This window comes from Triticum dicoccoides, chromosome 3B (assembly GCF_002162155.2).
Source record: "Triticum dicoccoides isolate Atlit2015 ecotype Zavitan chromosome 3B, WEW_v2.0, whole genome shotgun sequence".
Classification (NCBI taxonomy): domain Eukaryota; kingdom Viridiplantae; phylum Streptophyta; class Magnoliopsida; order Poales; family Poaceae; genus Triticum; species Triticum dicoccoides.
Window position 1 is genome coordinate 470,892,402 of NC_041385.1, and position 15,806 is coordinate 470,908,207.

Sequence of the window (15,806 nt, forward strand, 5' to 3'; positions counted from 1 at the left end):
CCTTCAGGCACAACATCCGAGACGAATGGCTTGCCCGGCACCTAGGACAGGAAAAGCCGAAATCTATGGCAGCCCTCACGACACTCATGACCCGCTTTTGCGCGGGAGAAGACAGCTGGCTAGCTCGTAGCAATAACATAACCAAGAGCCCTGGCCATTCGGATACCAAGGACAACAACGGAAGGTCACGTCGCAACAAGCACAAGCGCTGCATTAACAGCGACAACACTAAGGATACGGCAGTTAATGCCGGATTCAGAGGCTCTAAACCCGGTCAACGGAAGAAGCCGTTCAAAAGAAACCCCCCGGGCCCATCCAGTTTAGACCGGATACTCGACCGCTCGTGCCAGATACACGGCACCCCCGAACAACCAGCCAACCACACCAACAGGGATTGTTGGGTGTTCAAGCAGGCAGGCAAGTTAAGTGCCGAAATCAGAGACAAGGGGCTGCATAGCAATGACGAGGAGGGGCCCCGGCCGCCGAACAACAGAGGACAGAAGGTTTCCCCCCGCAAGTGCGGACGGTGAACATGATATATGCAACCCATATCCCCAAAAGGGAGCGGAAGCGTGCTCTCAAGGACGTTTATGCGTTGGAGCCGGTCGCCCCGAAGTTCAACCCATGGTCCTCCTGCCCGATCACTTTTGATCGAAGGGACCACCCCACTAGCATCCGTCACGGCGGATTCGCCGCATTGGTCCTAGACCCAATCATTGACGGATTTCACCTCACTAGAGTCCTCATGGACGGCGGCAGCAGCCTGAACCTGCTTTATCAGGATACAGTGCGGAAAATGGGTATAGATCCCTCAAGGATTAAACCCACAAAGACAACCTTTAAAGGAGTCATACCAGGTGTAGAAGCCAGCTGTACAGGCTCGGTTACACTTGAAGTGGTCTTCGGATCCCCGGATAATTTCCGAAGCGAAGAGTTAATCTTCGACATAGTCCCATTCCGCAGTGGCTATCATGCCCTGCTCGGACGAACCGCACTACGCATATTTCAAGCTCAAGATGCCAGGCCCTCGCGGAGTCATTACGGTAAATGGAAACACCGAACGCTCCCTCGAAACGGAGGAGCACATGGCGGCCCTGGCGGCGGAAGTTCAAAGTAGCCTATCAAGGCAATTCCCCAACCCGGGTGTTAAGCGTCTGGACAACGTCAAGCGCGCCCGAAGTAACCTACAACAAAACCGGCTGGCACGCTCCGAGCAAGCATAGCAGTGCGGCCCCAACCCCAGCCCTCGCCAGATGGCGATAGCGGTACCACACGTACATAACTACGCTCTGGAAATACCATGGGCATAAGGGGCGGGGCACAACTACGGCACTCCCAGAATGCGGCTTAACCGCACTAAGGGCTCCCTATTCTGCCGTTTCCTTTTTTATTTATTTCAGGACCCAACTATCTGGAAGGCCTGTCCGGCAATACACTCGCCGAACACACGATGCTACAGCCAGGGAGAGCACAAGACACGTCAAATGTCCAGGTGATCTCTATAACGAGCTAAATACCCGTTTTACTTAAAGGTCTGACAGCCTGCCCCTGGAGGGGGATATGCCAAATAAACCCACCCCTTGCTTACCGCACTATTTGTATCGTTCTGCTTTCATAGCAGTCCCCTTTAATAAACAATATATAGCTCTTATCTATTATTGTATTCATCTATTTTTATACAGATATGTTCAGTCATGATATTTTGCAACCGTACACTCTGGTATGGCCAATACACCAGGGGCTTCAGCACCCCATAATACGGTGTGAGAAGACCGAACACTCTCATGAGTGCGGCACCCCAAACTTATAGCACTATATGCATCGGATCCGAATCATGTCTTGGGTCAATAGTTGGGTTTTCCCGGCTCCCATGTTTTGGTACCTTATGTTCCGCAATGTTGGCTAAGGTAGCGCTGGGAGAACTACTGCGATTGTACCCCAGTTGAGCTGGGTTAACACCTCAGTAGAGAAAGCTAAAACTGACCATCATGATAATGCGAGAGAGTGGTCGTTGTTCGTGAGGTTTTTCGAGTCCTTAAAGACTTATGCCGCTTCGAGCGAGGAGCCGGATTTATCCGTCCCAGGCGTGGATAGCGCCCCGAACTCGGTCTTCCAAATACTAGGGGCTTCGCCGAAATTTAAAATTATAGAATTCTATGGCTAAGTGAGAGTGATAAAGCACTATAAGCCTGATGGCCTTGTTCGTTGTGCTGAGCGCCTCCCTAGATGGACCCAAGAATGGGAACAAGAGCGCTCAGGTTTATCCCGAAAACCCCAGCACTCGTGGCATGGGGGCAGAAGCCGACGACTTACATCTCTCAGATTTAATAACGGCCGCACAGAAGGTAATATTTTAAATTAACAAGCGTTGCTTAGCGCATATGAACAAAGTTTTCAGCGCACAGGATAACAGATGCGAGTCTACTCAAAAATTACATCTTTGGAGAATTCACCCGCTATAATGCGGGCACCCTTCAGGACGCCCTCATAATACATCTCGGGCTTGCGATACTCCTTGCCCAGCGGTGGCGGGTCCGTCACAAGCTTCTCGGCGTCCATCTTCCCCTAGTGCACTTTAGCATGGGCAAGGGCCCGACGGGCACCTTCAATACAGATGGAGCGCTTGATGACTTCAATCCAGGGACAAGCGTCCACCAGCCGCCACACCAGACCAAAGTAGCTCCCAGGCATGGCTTCTCCTGGCCACAACCGAACTATGAGGCCCTTCATGGCCTGTTCGGCCACCTTGTGGAGCTCGACCAGCTGCTTCAGCTGGTCGCTCATGGGCACCGGATGTCCGGCCTCAGCATATTGAGACCAGAACACCTTTTCTGTCGAGCTCCCCTCCTCGGCGCGGTAGAACGCGGCAGCATCAGACACACTACGGGGCAGATCGGCGAACGCTCCTGGAGAGCTCCGGATTCGGGTAAGTAACAGATAATTCACTTTTATATGCTTGCTTTGCATAAAGAATGCCTTACCCACCGCTTCTTTATCGCCTCGATCTCCTGGAGGGCCTTCTGGGCTTTGGCCTTAGCGGTTTTGGCACTCTCAAGAGCCAAGGCAAGCTCGGACTCTCGAGTCTTCGAGTCACGCTCCAAACTCTCGTGTTTCTCCACGAGAGCCTGGAGCTCTAGCCGCACCTCCGCCACCCGCGCCTCCTGTTTCTCTCGCTCGGTGCGCTCCAAGGCCGCACTGTTTTCGGCCTTGGACACCGCCTCCTTCAGGGTCGCCACCTCGGTCGTGGTCCCTGCAACGTTCACGTTGGTCCTGTCATTATTTGCAACCAGGTATTTCTGTATACATTTACATAAGGTATTACGTACCCTCCTTGTCCTTGAGCTGCTTCTTGGCACGACCGAGCTCGTTCTCGGACCGCTCGAGGCTCTTCTTCAATGTATCGACCTACGCAGTCAGTGCGGCAGAGGTCAGCAGCGCAGCCTGCATTCCCATATTAACACATTTATGTTAGACTCCTGCGTATATCTTTTTAGATCCTCAGCTCGGCTTTTCTTTTTGAACGCCGAACTGAGCATCATGGGCTACTGTCTATGCGGTAACATTTTTATATGTTTTACATACCTCGAAGCCTGTTAGCAGGCTGGTACAGGCTTCTGTCAGTCTGCTCTTGGCGGACTGAACCTTATGAATCACCGCACTCATAACAGTGTGGTGCTCCTCATCGATGGAGGCGCCGTTAAGCACCTCCAGCAAGTTGTCCAGCGCCTCCGGTTGGACGGAGGCCGTCGGTGTCGTAGGAACGCCTTTCTTACGAAGGCGCCGCCTGTCGGTCTCTGGAACCATTGTTGGTTCCGGAGCGGTGTCCGGCCCAGAGCCGGACTTAGATCCCTCTGGGGTTTTACCCCCTTTGTGCCTGGAGTCCGGGAGGTCGCCTTGTGGTGCCTCCAGGACCACCTCCTCCTGGTTTAGCCCCTTTTGGGACTCCACCTCAGCGTCGTCTGTAGGAAGAGGGGAGGAGGCCATCGGAAGTGAAGCTCTATTCACAACCGACGAGTCCAGGGAGCCGCCCGACGAATCACCGAGCTGAGCCCGGGGCGGACTGCATAATTGAATTCAGCGTCAGAAGGTGCCATACATCAGAGGAGCGCCATAAGTTATTCTGGTATCCGGATATTTACGATTTCACCAAGGGCTTGACCCTGAATGGCCATTCCTCTCCATCGTCTTCGGCGTCAGAGCCGTAGTCCGGCAGAAGGGTCCCCCCCTTCTTGGACCCTCCGGCCCCCCCAGTTGGGGCGGCTTTCCTTTTCTTTCCTCCCCTCGCTGGAGGGGGAGAGGCTTCTTCTTCTTCTTCTTCTTCCTCCTCGTCTTCAGAGGCGGAGGGTGCTTCGGGGTTGTCGGGCGATGAATCTGACACCACCATGCGCCGGGAACTCTTTCGGGTCCCCGTGGCCTTCTTCTTGGCCTTCTTCTCCGGCACCACGTGAGGTGCCGGAACCAGCAGCTTCGTCAAGCGTGCGTCTGCTGGGCCTTCGGGCAAAGGGGCCGGGCAGTCAAACTGTCCGGATGTCCTCTTCCAGTCCTGTTAAAGGAGCAGGAGTTTAGATCCTACATGGAATCAAACCATGAAAATCAAGTGTCCCGAGAAAGACTAAAGGCGAGCTTACTTCGGTGGCTTGGAGCTTGGCGCAGAATCCGCGATCCTCGGTGACGGGTGGGGAGACCTCAGAGCTCTTGAATAGCACCTTCCAAGCGTCCTCGTGCTTTGTGTCGAAAAGCCGGGACAGAGTCTGGTGCTGGGCCGGGTCGAACTCCCACAAGGTGAAGGCCCGTCGTTGACACGGAAGAATCCGGCGGAAGAGCATGACCTGGACTACGTTGACAAGCTTAACCTTCTTGTTCACTAGGTCTCGGACGCAGGTTTGGAGTCCGGTCACCTCTCCCGGACTACCCCATGACAGGCCCGTCTCCTTCCAAGATGTGAGCCGAGTGGGGATGCCGGATCGAAATTCGGGGACCGCTGCCCATTCAGGGTCACGCGGCTCGGTGATGTAGAACCACCCCGATTGCCATCCTTTGATGGTCTCTACGAAGGCGCCCTCGAGCCATGTGACGTTGGCTATTTTTCCCACCATGGCACCTCTGCACTCCGCTTTACGTCCGCCCACGACCTTCGGCTTGACGCTGAAAATCTTCAGCCATAGGCTAAAGTGAGGCTGGATCCGGAGGAAGGCCTCACATACAATGATGAATGCCGAAATGTTGAGGATGAAGTTCGGGGCCAGATCGTGGAAGTCCAGGCCATAGTAGAACATGAGCCCCCGGACGAACGGGTGAAGGGGAAAGCCCAGTCCGCGGAGGAAATGGGGGAGAAATACGACCCTCTCATGGGGCCCAGGGGTGGGGATGAGTTGCCCCTCCTCAGGAAGCCGGTGCGCGATGTTGTCGGACAAGTATCTGGCCTTCCTCAACTTTTTGATTTGCCCCTCCGTGATGGAGGAGGCCATCCATCTACCTCCCGCTCCGGACATGATTGGAGAAGGGTCGAGGTGGGCAGTGCGGACTTGGGCGCTGGAGTTCGAGTGCGCGGATGAACAAGCAAGGGAGGAAGAAGGCATGAATGGAAAGGGTGGATCCTTATCCCCTTATATGGGTGGCCGAGATTATGAGCCCCCACCAGCCTAATAAAGCTCGCTTATCTCCCAAGCTCCGCGGTTAATGGCGCGGTTGGGTTACCCACGCCCGTATTGATGAGAATCATGGAATAAGGGGACACGATCTCTGCTTTGACAAGACGTGCCAAAGAAACCGCCTCTCTAAACGCGCGGAGGTCGAACAGTAAAACGATTCGAATAAAGGCCTGGCCGTGGCGTGATGTCACACTGCGGAGTACATCAGCAGATTGGATTTGTGCAAATATTATTCTCTCTACAGTGGCATGTGGAACTTATTTTGCAGAGCCGGACACTATCCTTGTGTTCAACATCTTCTATGGAATATTTGGAGGAGGAACCCGCCTTGCAATGCCGAAGACAATTTGCGCGCCAGACTCATCTTCATTGAAGCCTGGTTCAGGGGCTACTGAGGGAGTCCCGGATTAGGGGGTGTCCAGATGGCCGGACTATGACCTTTGACCGGACTCCCGGACTATGAAGATACAAGATTGAAGACTTCGTCCCGTGTCCGGATAGGACTTTCCTTGGCGTGGAAGGCAAGCTTGGCGATTTGATATGAAGATCTCCTCCAATTGTAACCGACTCTGTGTAACCCTAGCCCTCTCCGGTGTCTATATAAACCGGAGAGTTTTAGTCCGTAGGACGAACAACAATCATACCATAGGCTAGCTTCTAGGGTTTAGCCTCTCTGATCTCATGGTAGATCAACTCTTGTACTACCCATACCATCAATATTAATCAAGCAGGAGTAGGGTTTTACCTCCATCGAGAGGGCCCAAACCTGGGTAAAAACACCGTGTCCCTTGTCTCATGTTACCATCCGCCTAGACGCACAGTTCGGGACCCCCTACCCGAGATCTGCCGGTTTTGACACCGACAGCGATGCTGACTGCGGTGGAGTAGTCTATCAGCCAATCTTCCGGCTTCACCGAGCCGTTGTACTTGGGCGTGTCTCTTGGAAGCGAGAACCCTTTGGGGAAGGTCTCGTCGCGGATGCAGGGGCCAAAGCAAGGCGGGCTGACATCATCATCTTCTTCTAGCGCCAGGGATCGTGTCAGGCGGTCGATCCGGTGGCGGGCGTCGTTCTCACCGACTCCTTCGCGGTGGCCTAGCCAGTCGCCGAGTGTGAGATGCCCAATAGGCGGCGGAGAAGGATATCACCGACCACGAGGCGGAGGAGGAGGCGGGTTATCATCTCACCGTTCCACAACTTGTGGGCGGCCGTGTTTGACGCGCTCGATGGTGAAGCGCGTCCGGCTGCGGCTTGATACGTCTCCAATGTATCTATAATTTTTGATTGTTCCATGATATTATATTACCTGTTTTGGAACTTTATGGGCTTTACTTTACACTTTTATATAATTTTTGGGACTAACCTACTAACCGGAGGCCCAACCCGAATTGCTGTTTTTTTGCCTATTTCAGTGTTTCGCAGAAAAGGAATATCAAACGGAGTCCAAACAGAATGAAACCTTCAGGAGTGATCTTTTTGGAACAAACGCAATCCAGGAAACTTGGAGTGGACGTCAAGAACCAGTCGAGGCGGCCACAAGGGTGGCCGGTGCACCCTAAGGGGGTGGGGGCGCCCCCTGCCTCGTGGGCCCTTGTCGCTCCCCTGACCTACCTCCTTCGCCTATATATATCTTCGTACCCCGAAACCATCCAGGAGCACCATGAAAAACTATTTTCATCACCGCAACCTTCTGTATCCGCGAGATCCCATCTTGGAGCCTTCGCCGATGCTCCGTCGGAGGGGGAATCGACCATGGAGGGCCTCTCCATCATCACCAAGGCCTCTCCGATGAGTTTTGAGTAGTTTACCACAGACCTTTGGGTCCATAGTTATTAGCTAGATGGCTTCTTCTCTCTCTTTGAATCTCAATACAAAGTTCTCCTCGGTCTTCTTGGAGATCTATTTGATGTAACTCTTTTTGTGGTGTGTTTGTCGAGATCCGATGAATTGTGAGTTTATGATCAAGTTTATATATGAGAAATATTTGAATCTCCTTTGAATTCTTTTATGTATGATTGGTTATCTTTGCAAGTCTCTTCGAATTATCAGTTTGGTTTGGCCTACTAGATTGATCTTTCTTGCAATGGGAGAAGTGCTTAGCTTTGGGTTCAATCTTGCGGTGTCCTTTCCCAGTGACAGCAGGGGCAGCAAGGCACGTATTGTATTGTTGCCATCGTGGATAAAAAGATGGGGTTTATATCATATTGCTTGAGTTTATCCCTCTACATCATGTCATCTTGCTTAATGCGTTACTCTGTTCTTATGAACTTAATACTCTAGATGCAGGCAGGAGTCGGTCGATGTGTGGAGTAATAGTAGTAGATGCAGAATCGTTTCGATCTACTTGTTGCGGACGTGATGCCTATATACATGATCATGCCTAGATACTCTCATAAATATGCACTTTTCTATCAATTGCTCGACAATAATTTGTTCACCCACCGTAATACTTATGCTATCTTGAGAGAAGCCACTAGTGAAACCTATGGCCCCCGGGTCTATTCTCTATCATATAAGTTTCCAATCTACTTTATTTTGCAATCTTTACTTTTCAATCTATATCATAAAAATACCAAAAATATTTATCTTATCATATTATCTCTATCTGATTTCACTTTCGCAAGTGGCCATGAAGGGATTGACAACCCCTTTATCGCGTTGGTTGTGAGGTTCTTGTTTGTTTGTGTAGGCGCGTCGGACTTGGGAGGAGCCTCCTACTGGATTGATACCTTGGTTCTCAAAACTGAGGGAAATACTTACGCTACTTTGCTGCATCATCCTTTCCTCTTCAAGGGAAAAACCAACGCATGCTCAAGAGGTAGCAAGAAGGATTTCTGGCGCCATTGCCGGGGAGGTCTTCGCTCAAGTCAAGACATACTAAGTACCCTTCACAAACTCGTCTCCCTCGCATTACATTATTTGCCATTTGCCTCTCGTTTCCCTCTCCCCCACTTCACCTTCCGTTTTATTCGCCCTCTCTTTTACGTTCGCCTCTTTTTCGCTTGCCTCTTGTGTGCTTGTGTGCTTGTGTGTTGGATTGCTTGTCACGATGGCTCAAGATAATACTAAATTGTGTGACTTTTCCAATACCAATAATAATGATTTTCTTAGCACTCCGATTGCTCCTCTTAATGATGTTGAATCTTGTGAAATCAATGCTGCTTTGTTGAATCTTGTTATGAAAGATCAATTCTCCGGCCTTCCTAGTGAAGATGTCGCTATTCATCTAAACAACTTTGTTGATTTATGCGATATGCAAAAGAAGAAAGACATGGATAATGATATTTTTAAATTGAATTTGTTTCCGTTTTCACTTAGAGATCGTGCTAAAACTTGGTTTTCATCTTTGCCTAAAAATAGTATTGATTCGTGGAATAAGTGCAAAGATGCTTTTATCTCTAAGTATTTTCCTCCCGCTAAGATCATCTCTCTTAGAAATGATATTATGAATTTTAAGAAACTTTATCATGAGCATGTTGCACAATCTTGGGAAAGGATGAAATTAATGATACGCAATTTTCCTACACATGGTTTGAATTTATGGATGATCATACAAATTTTTTATGCCGGGTTGAATTTTGATTCTAGAAATCTTTTAGATTCGGCCACGGGAGGCACTTTTATGGAAATCACTTTAGGAGAAGCTACTAAACTCCTAGATAATATTATGGTTAATTATTCTCAATGGAACACCGAAAGATCTACTAGTAAAAAGGTTCATGCTATAGAAGAAATTAATGTTTTGAGTGGAAAGATGGATGAACTTATGAAATTGTTTGCTACTAAAAGTGCCACTATTGATCCTAATGATATGCCTTTGTCTACTTCGATTGAGAATAATAATGAATCTATGGATGTGAATTTTGTTGGTAGGAATAATTTCGGTAACAACGCTTATAGAGGAAACTTAATCCTAGGCCATTTCCTAGTAATTCCTCTAATAATTATGGTAATTCCTACAACAACTCTTATGGAAATTTTAATAAGATTCCCTCTGATTTTGAGATTAGTGTTAAAGAATTTATGAATTCTCAAAAGAATTTCAATGCTTTGCTTGAAGAAAAATTGCTTAAAGTTGATGAATTGGCTAGGAACGTGGATAGAGTTTCTCTTGATGTTGATTCTTTGAAACTTAGATCTATTCCACCTAAGCATGATATCAATGAGTCTCTCAAAGCCATGAGAATTTCAATTGATGAGTGCAAAGAAAGAACCGCTAGGATGCGTGCTAAGAAAGATTGCTTTGTAAGAGCTTGTTCTTCTAGTTTTCATGAAAATAATGATGAAGATCTAAAAGTTATTGATGTGTCTCCTATTAAATCCCTGTTTTGCAATATGAATCTTAATAATGATGGGACTAGAGATGAATCAACTTTAGTTAAAAAGTGTTCCAATGATTTGGAGTATTTTGATCTTGATGCTAAAATTGGTAAAAGTGGGATTGGAGAGATTAAAACTTTACATAGCAATGAACCCACTAGTTTGGATTTCAAGGAATTTAATTATGATAATTGTTCTTTAATAGATTGTATTTCCTTGTTGCAATCTATGTTGAATTCTCCTCATGCTTATAGCCAAAATAAAGCTTTTACTAAACATATCGTTGATGCTTTAATGCAATCTTATGAAGAAAAACTTGAATTAGAAGTTTCTATCCCTAGAAAACTATAAGATGAGTGGGAACCTACAATAAAAATTAAAATAAAAGATCATGAATGCTATGCTTTGTGTGATTTGGGTGCTAGTGTTTCCATGATTCCAAAAACTTTATGTGATATGCTTGGTTTCCATGAATTTGATGATTGCTCTTTAAACTTGCACCTTGCGGATTCCACAATTAAGAAACCTATGGGAAGGATTAATGATGTTCTTATTGTTGCAAATAGGAATTATGTGCCCGTAGATTTTATCGTTCTTGATATAGATTGCAATCTTTCATGTCCTATTATTCTTGGTAGGCCTTTCCTTAGAACGATTGGTGCAATTATTGATATGAAGGAAAGAAATATTAGATTCCAATTTCTGTTAAGGAAAGGCATGGAACACTTTCCTAGAAAGAAAATTAAACTACCTTATGAATCTATCATGCAAGCCACTTATGAATTGAATGCCAAAGATGGCAATACTTAGATCTATTCTCGCTTTTATGCCTAGCTAGGGGCGTTAAACGAAAGCGCTTGTTGGGAGGCAACCCAATTTTATTTTTGTTCCTTGCTTTTTGTTCCTGTTTAGTAATAAATAATTCATCTAGCCTCTGGTTAGATGTGGTTTTATGTTTTAATTAGTGTTTGTGCCAAGTAGAACCTATAGGATCATCTTGGGTGAAAGTTAATTTGATTCTGCTGAAAAACAAAAACTTTGCGCTCACGAGAAAAAAATCAATAAATCACACAAACATGATTTTGAGTTGATTCTTTTTTCAGTAGATCAATAGAAAAATTACCTAGGACTTAGTATTTTCGTAGGATTTTTTGAGTTCCATAAGTATTCGAAAGTTACAGATTGCTACACACTGTTCTATTTTTGACAGATTCTGCTTTTCGTGTGTTGTTTGCTTATTTTGATGCATCTATGGCTAGTATCAGGGGGTATGAACCATAGAGAAGTTGGAATACAGTAGGTTTAACACCAATATAAATAAATAATGAGTTCATTATAGTACCTTAAGTGGTGGTTTTTCTTTCTTGCACTAACGGAGCTCATGAGATTTCCTGTTGAGTTTTGTGTTGTGAAGTTTTCAAGTTTTGGGTAAAGATTTGATGGACTATGGAATAAGGAGTGGCAAGATCCTAACCTTGGGGATGCCCATGGCACCCCAAGATATTCAAGGACAACCAAAGACCTAAGCTTTGGGATGCCCCGGAAGGCATCCCCTCTTTCGTCTTCATCTATCGGTAACTTTACTTGGAGCTATATTTTTATTTATCACATGATATGTGTTTTGCTTGGAGCGTCTTGTATGATACGAGTCTTTTCTTTTTAGTTTACCAAAATAATCCTTGCTGTACACACATTTTGGGAGAGACACACATGATTCGGAATTTATTAGAATACTCTATGTGCTTCACTTATATCTTTTGAGCTATGCAGTTTTGCTCTAGTGCTTCACTTATATATTTTTAGAGCACAGTGGTGATTTTATTTTGTAGAAATTATTGATCTCTCATGATTCACTTATATTATTTTGAGAGTCTTTTAGAATAGCATGGTATTTGCTATGGTTATAAAATTGGTCCTAGAGTCATATTGCTTCATCATTGTCATATTGCTTTTTGCATGATCATGTAGTTGACATCGTATTTGTGGCAAAGCCACCATGCATAATTTTTATACATGTCACTCTTGAGTCATCGCATATCCCGGTACACCGCCGGAGGCATTCATATAGAGTCATATTTTGTTCTAGTATCGAGTTGTAATTCATGAGTTATAAGTAAATAGAAGTGTGATGATCATCATTTTTAGAGCATTGTCCCTAATAAAAAAAGGCCAAAAAAGAAAGGCCAAATAAAAAAAGGGAGAAAGGCCGAAAAAAGAAAGGCCCAAAAAAAGGGGGGACAATGCTACTATCTTTTTCCACACTTGTGCTCAAAATAGCACTATGGTCTTTATGATAGAAAGTCTTCTATGTTGTCACTTTCATATACTAGTGGGAATTTTTCATTAGAGAACTTGGCTTGTATATTCCAATGATGGGCTTCCTCAAAATGCCCTAGGTCTTCATGAGCAAGCAAGTGGATGCACACCCACTTAGTTTCTTTTGTTGAGCTTTCATACGTTTATAGTCTAGTGCATTCGTTGCATGGCAATCCCTACTCCTCATGTTGACATCAATTGATGGGTATCTCCATAGCCCGTTGGTTAGCCGCGTCGATGTGAGACTTTCTCATTTTTTGTCTTCTCCACACAACCTCCATCATTTTATTCTATTCCACCCATAGTGCTATATCCATGGCTCACGCTCATGTATTGTGTGAGGGTTGAAAAAGGCTGAAGCGCGTTAAAAAGTATGAACCAATTGCTTGGCTGAAACCGGGGTTGTTCTTGATGGGAGTATTTTGTGTGATGAAAATGAAACACAGCCAAACTATATGATTTTGTAGGGATGAACTTTCCTTTGCCATGTTATTTTGAGAAGACATGATTGCTTAGTTAGTATGACTGAAGTATTAAAATTCCTTTATCAATATAAACTTTTATTTTGAATCATTTGGATCTGAACATTCATGCCACAATAAAGATAAATACATTGAGAAATATGCTAGGTAGCACTCCACATCAAAAACTCTGTTTTTATCATTACCTACTCGAGGACGAGTAGGAATTAAGCTTGGGGATGCTTGATACGTCTCCAGCGTATCTATAATTTTTGTTTGTTCCATGCTATTATATTACTTGTTTTAGATGTTTATGGGCTTTACTTTACAATTTTATATCATTTTTGGGACTAACCTACTAACCGGAGGCCCAACCCGAATTGCTATTTTTTTTGCCTATTTCAGTGTTTCGCAGAAAAGGAATATCAAATGGAGTCCAAACGGAATGAAACCTTCGGGAGCGATCTTTTTGGAACAAACGCAATCCAAGAAACTTGGAGTGGACGTCAAGAAACAGTCAAGGCGGCCACGAGGGTGGCTGGCGTGCCCTAAGGGGGTGGGGGCGCCCCTGCCTCGTGGGCCCCTCATGGCTCCCCTGACCTACCTCCTTCGCCTATATATATCTTCGTACCACGAAACCATCCAGGAGCACCACGAAAAACTATTTCCACCACCGCAACCTTCTGTATCCGCGAGATCCAATCTTGGAGCCTTCGTCGGTGCTCCGTCGGAGGGGGAATCGACCACGGAGGGCCTCTCCATCATCACCAAGGCCTCTCCAATGAGTTGTGAGTAGTTTACCACGGACGTTCGGTTCCATAGTTATTAGCTAGATGGCTTCTTCTCTCTCTTTGAATCTCAATACAAAGTTCTCCTCGATCTTCTTGGAGATCTATTTGATGGAACTCTTTTTGTGGTGTGTTTGTCGAGATCCGATGAATTGTGGGTTTATGATCAAGTTTATCTATGAGAAATATTTGAATCTCCTCTGAATTCTTTTATGTATGATTGGTTATCTTTGCAAGTCTCTTCGAATTATCAGTTTGGTTTGGCCTACTAGATTGATCTTTCTTGCAATGGGAGATGTGCTTAGCTTTGGGTTCAATCTTGCGGTGTCCTTTCCCAGTGACAGCAGGGGCAGCAAGGCACGTATTGTATTGTTGCCATCGAGGAGAAAAAGATGGGGTTTATATCATATTGCTTGAGTTTATCCCTCTACATCATGTCATCTTGCTTAATGCGTTACTCTGTTCTTATGAACTTAATACTCTAGATGCAGGCAGGAGTCGGTCGATGTGTGGAGTAATAGTAGTAGATGCAGAATCGTTTCGATCTACTTGTTGCGGACGTGATGCCTATATACATGATCATGCCTAGATACTCTCATAACTATGCACTTTTCTAACAATTGCTTGACAATAATTTGTTCACCCGCCGTAATACTTATGCTATCTTGAGAGAAGCCACTAGTGAAACCTATGGCCCCCGGGTCTATTCTCTATCATATAAGTTTCCAATCTACTTTATTTTGCAATCTTTACTTTACAATCTATATCATAAAAATACCAAAAATATTTATCTTATCATATTATCTCTATCAGATCTCACTTTCGCAAGTGGCCGTGAAGGGATTGACAACCCCTTTATCACGTTGGTTGCGAGGTTCTTGTTTGTTTGTGTACGCGTGTGGGACTTGGGAGGAGCCTCCTACTGGATTGATACCTTGGCTCTCAAAACTAAGGGAAATACTTACGCTACTTTGTTGCATCACCCTTTCCTCTTCAAGGGAAAAACCAACGCATGCTCAAGAGGTAGCACGGCTTGCAGCTGGCTCCTTATCTTTTCGCTCGCGGGCGCCGCCTGCGGTCGGCGTCCGAGAGGTCGTGTCGTGCTCTCGGTGAGGGGGAGGACTCTTGGCGCGGGCACCAGCTTCTTGCAGCTCTGTAGCCGCGTCAACAAGGTGTTGGACGCGTCGCGTCATGCAACGCAGCTCGTCTCCAGCCAATCCTTCCAGCTCGTCTGCTGCCGCCTGAGCGGCAGGCAGGTTCTCGAGCGGCGTGGCGTAGACCGGGCGGTCAGCTCCCAGCATGCTAGCGATGGCCGCGCCGTGCTTCTTGATAACGCCAAGCCGTCTAGGCCCTCCAGCAGCCGGTGTGCCGGAGGCGGCACGATTAACCTCACGCTAGTAGGCTTCAGTAAGGCGCCTCATGGTGGCTATGTTCTTGCCGTTCTCGATGAGGGCGAGGCGGCGAGCCTCCAGTGTCTCGATGTCGGCATCCGCCGGGATGGGCGCGGACAAGTCATGCAGCACCGCTTGCAGAGCGTCGCGGGAGTTCTTGCCGGAGATGGCGTCGTGGCTGATGACCAACACCTCGGAGACGGTGTTGCCACCGCTGTCGGCGCAAGGAAGAGGGTCGTCGATCACCACCACATTGGTGAGGAAGGCGTCGAAGGATGCCGTGTCGGAGTCGACGAGCATCGGGTCGGTGGAGCCGATTGACTCTAGGTCGGAGGTGGGCTCGTTGGCGATGTCGAGCTTGCCAAGGAGGTCGATGAGGCAGCTTTCGGAGCTGGTCGCGCCCGCGCCTGGCGCGGGCTCGTTGGTGATGTGAACCTCACCGAGAAGATCGGCGAGGTGGCTCGCTGCACAGGCGACATCGACGCCGTGCAGTATGTCAGGGCAAGCGCCATCGGGCATGCCGGGCTGGCTACGCTTGCTGGGGAGGAAAAAGGTTCCCGTCCAGAGCAGGTCTCCGGACGACGGTGCACCTGGCCCCATGGTGGGCGCCAAATGTCGGGTGGTAGGTGCGACATATGCCAAAGGATGGATAATCATAGTGGGAACCAGTAAGGCGTTGCCAATGCCTGGAAGCGGGATAAGGCGAAGACATGCACGACGGCGAATCTTACCCAAGTTTGGGGCTCTCCTAGGAGATAGTACCCTTAGTCCTGCTCTGTGGGGTCTCCGCATGATCACTAAATCAGTAAGTAGCTACAAGAGGCTCCTTCAGCTGTTTGCTAGAGGAAGAAGAAGGGCCAGGCTAGCTATCCTCTTCTCTC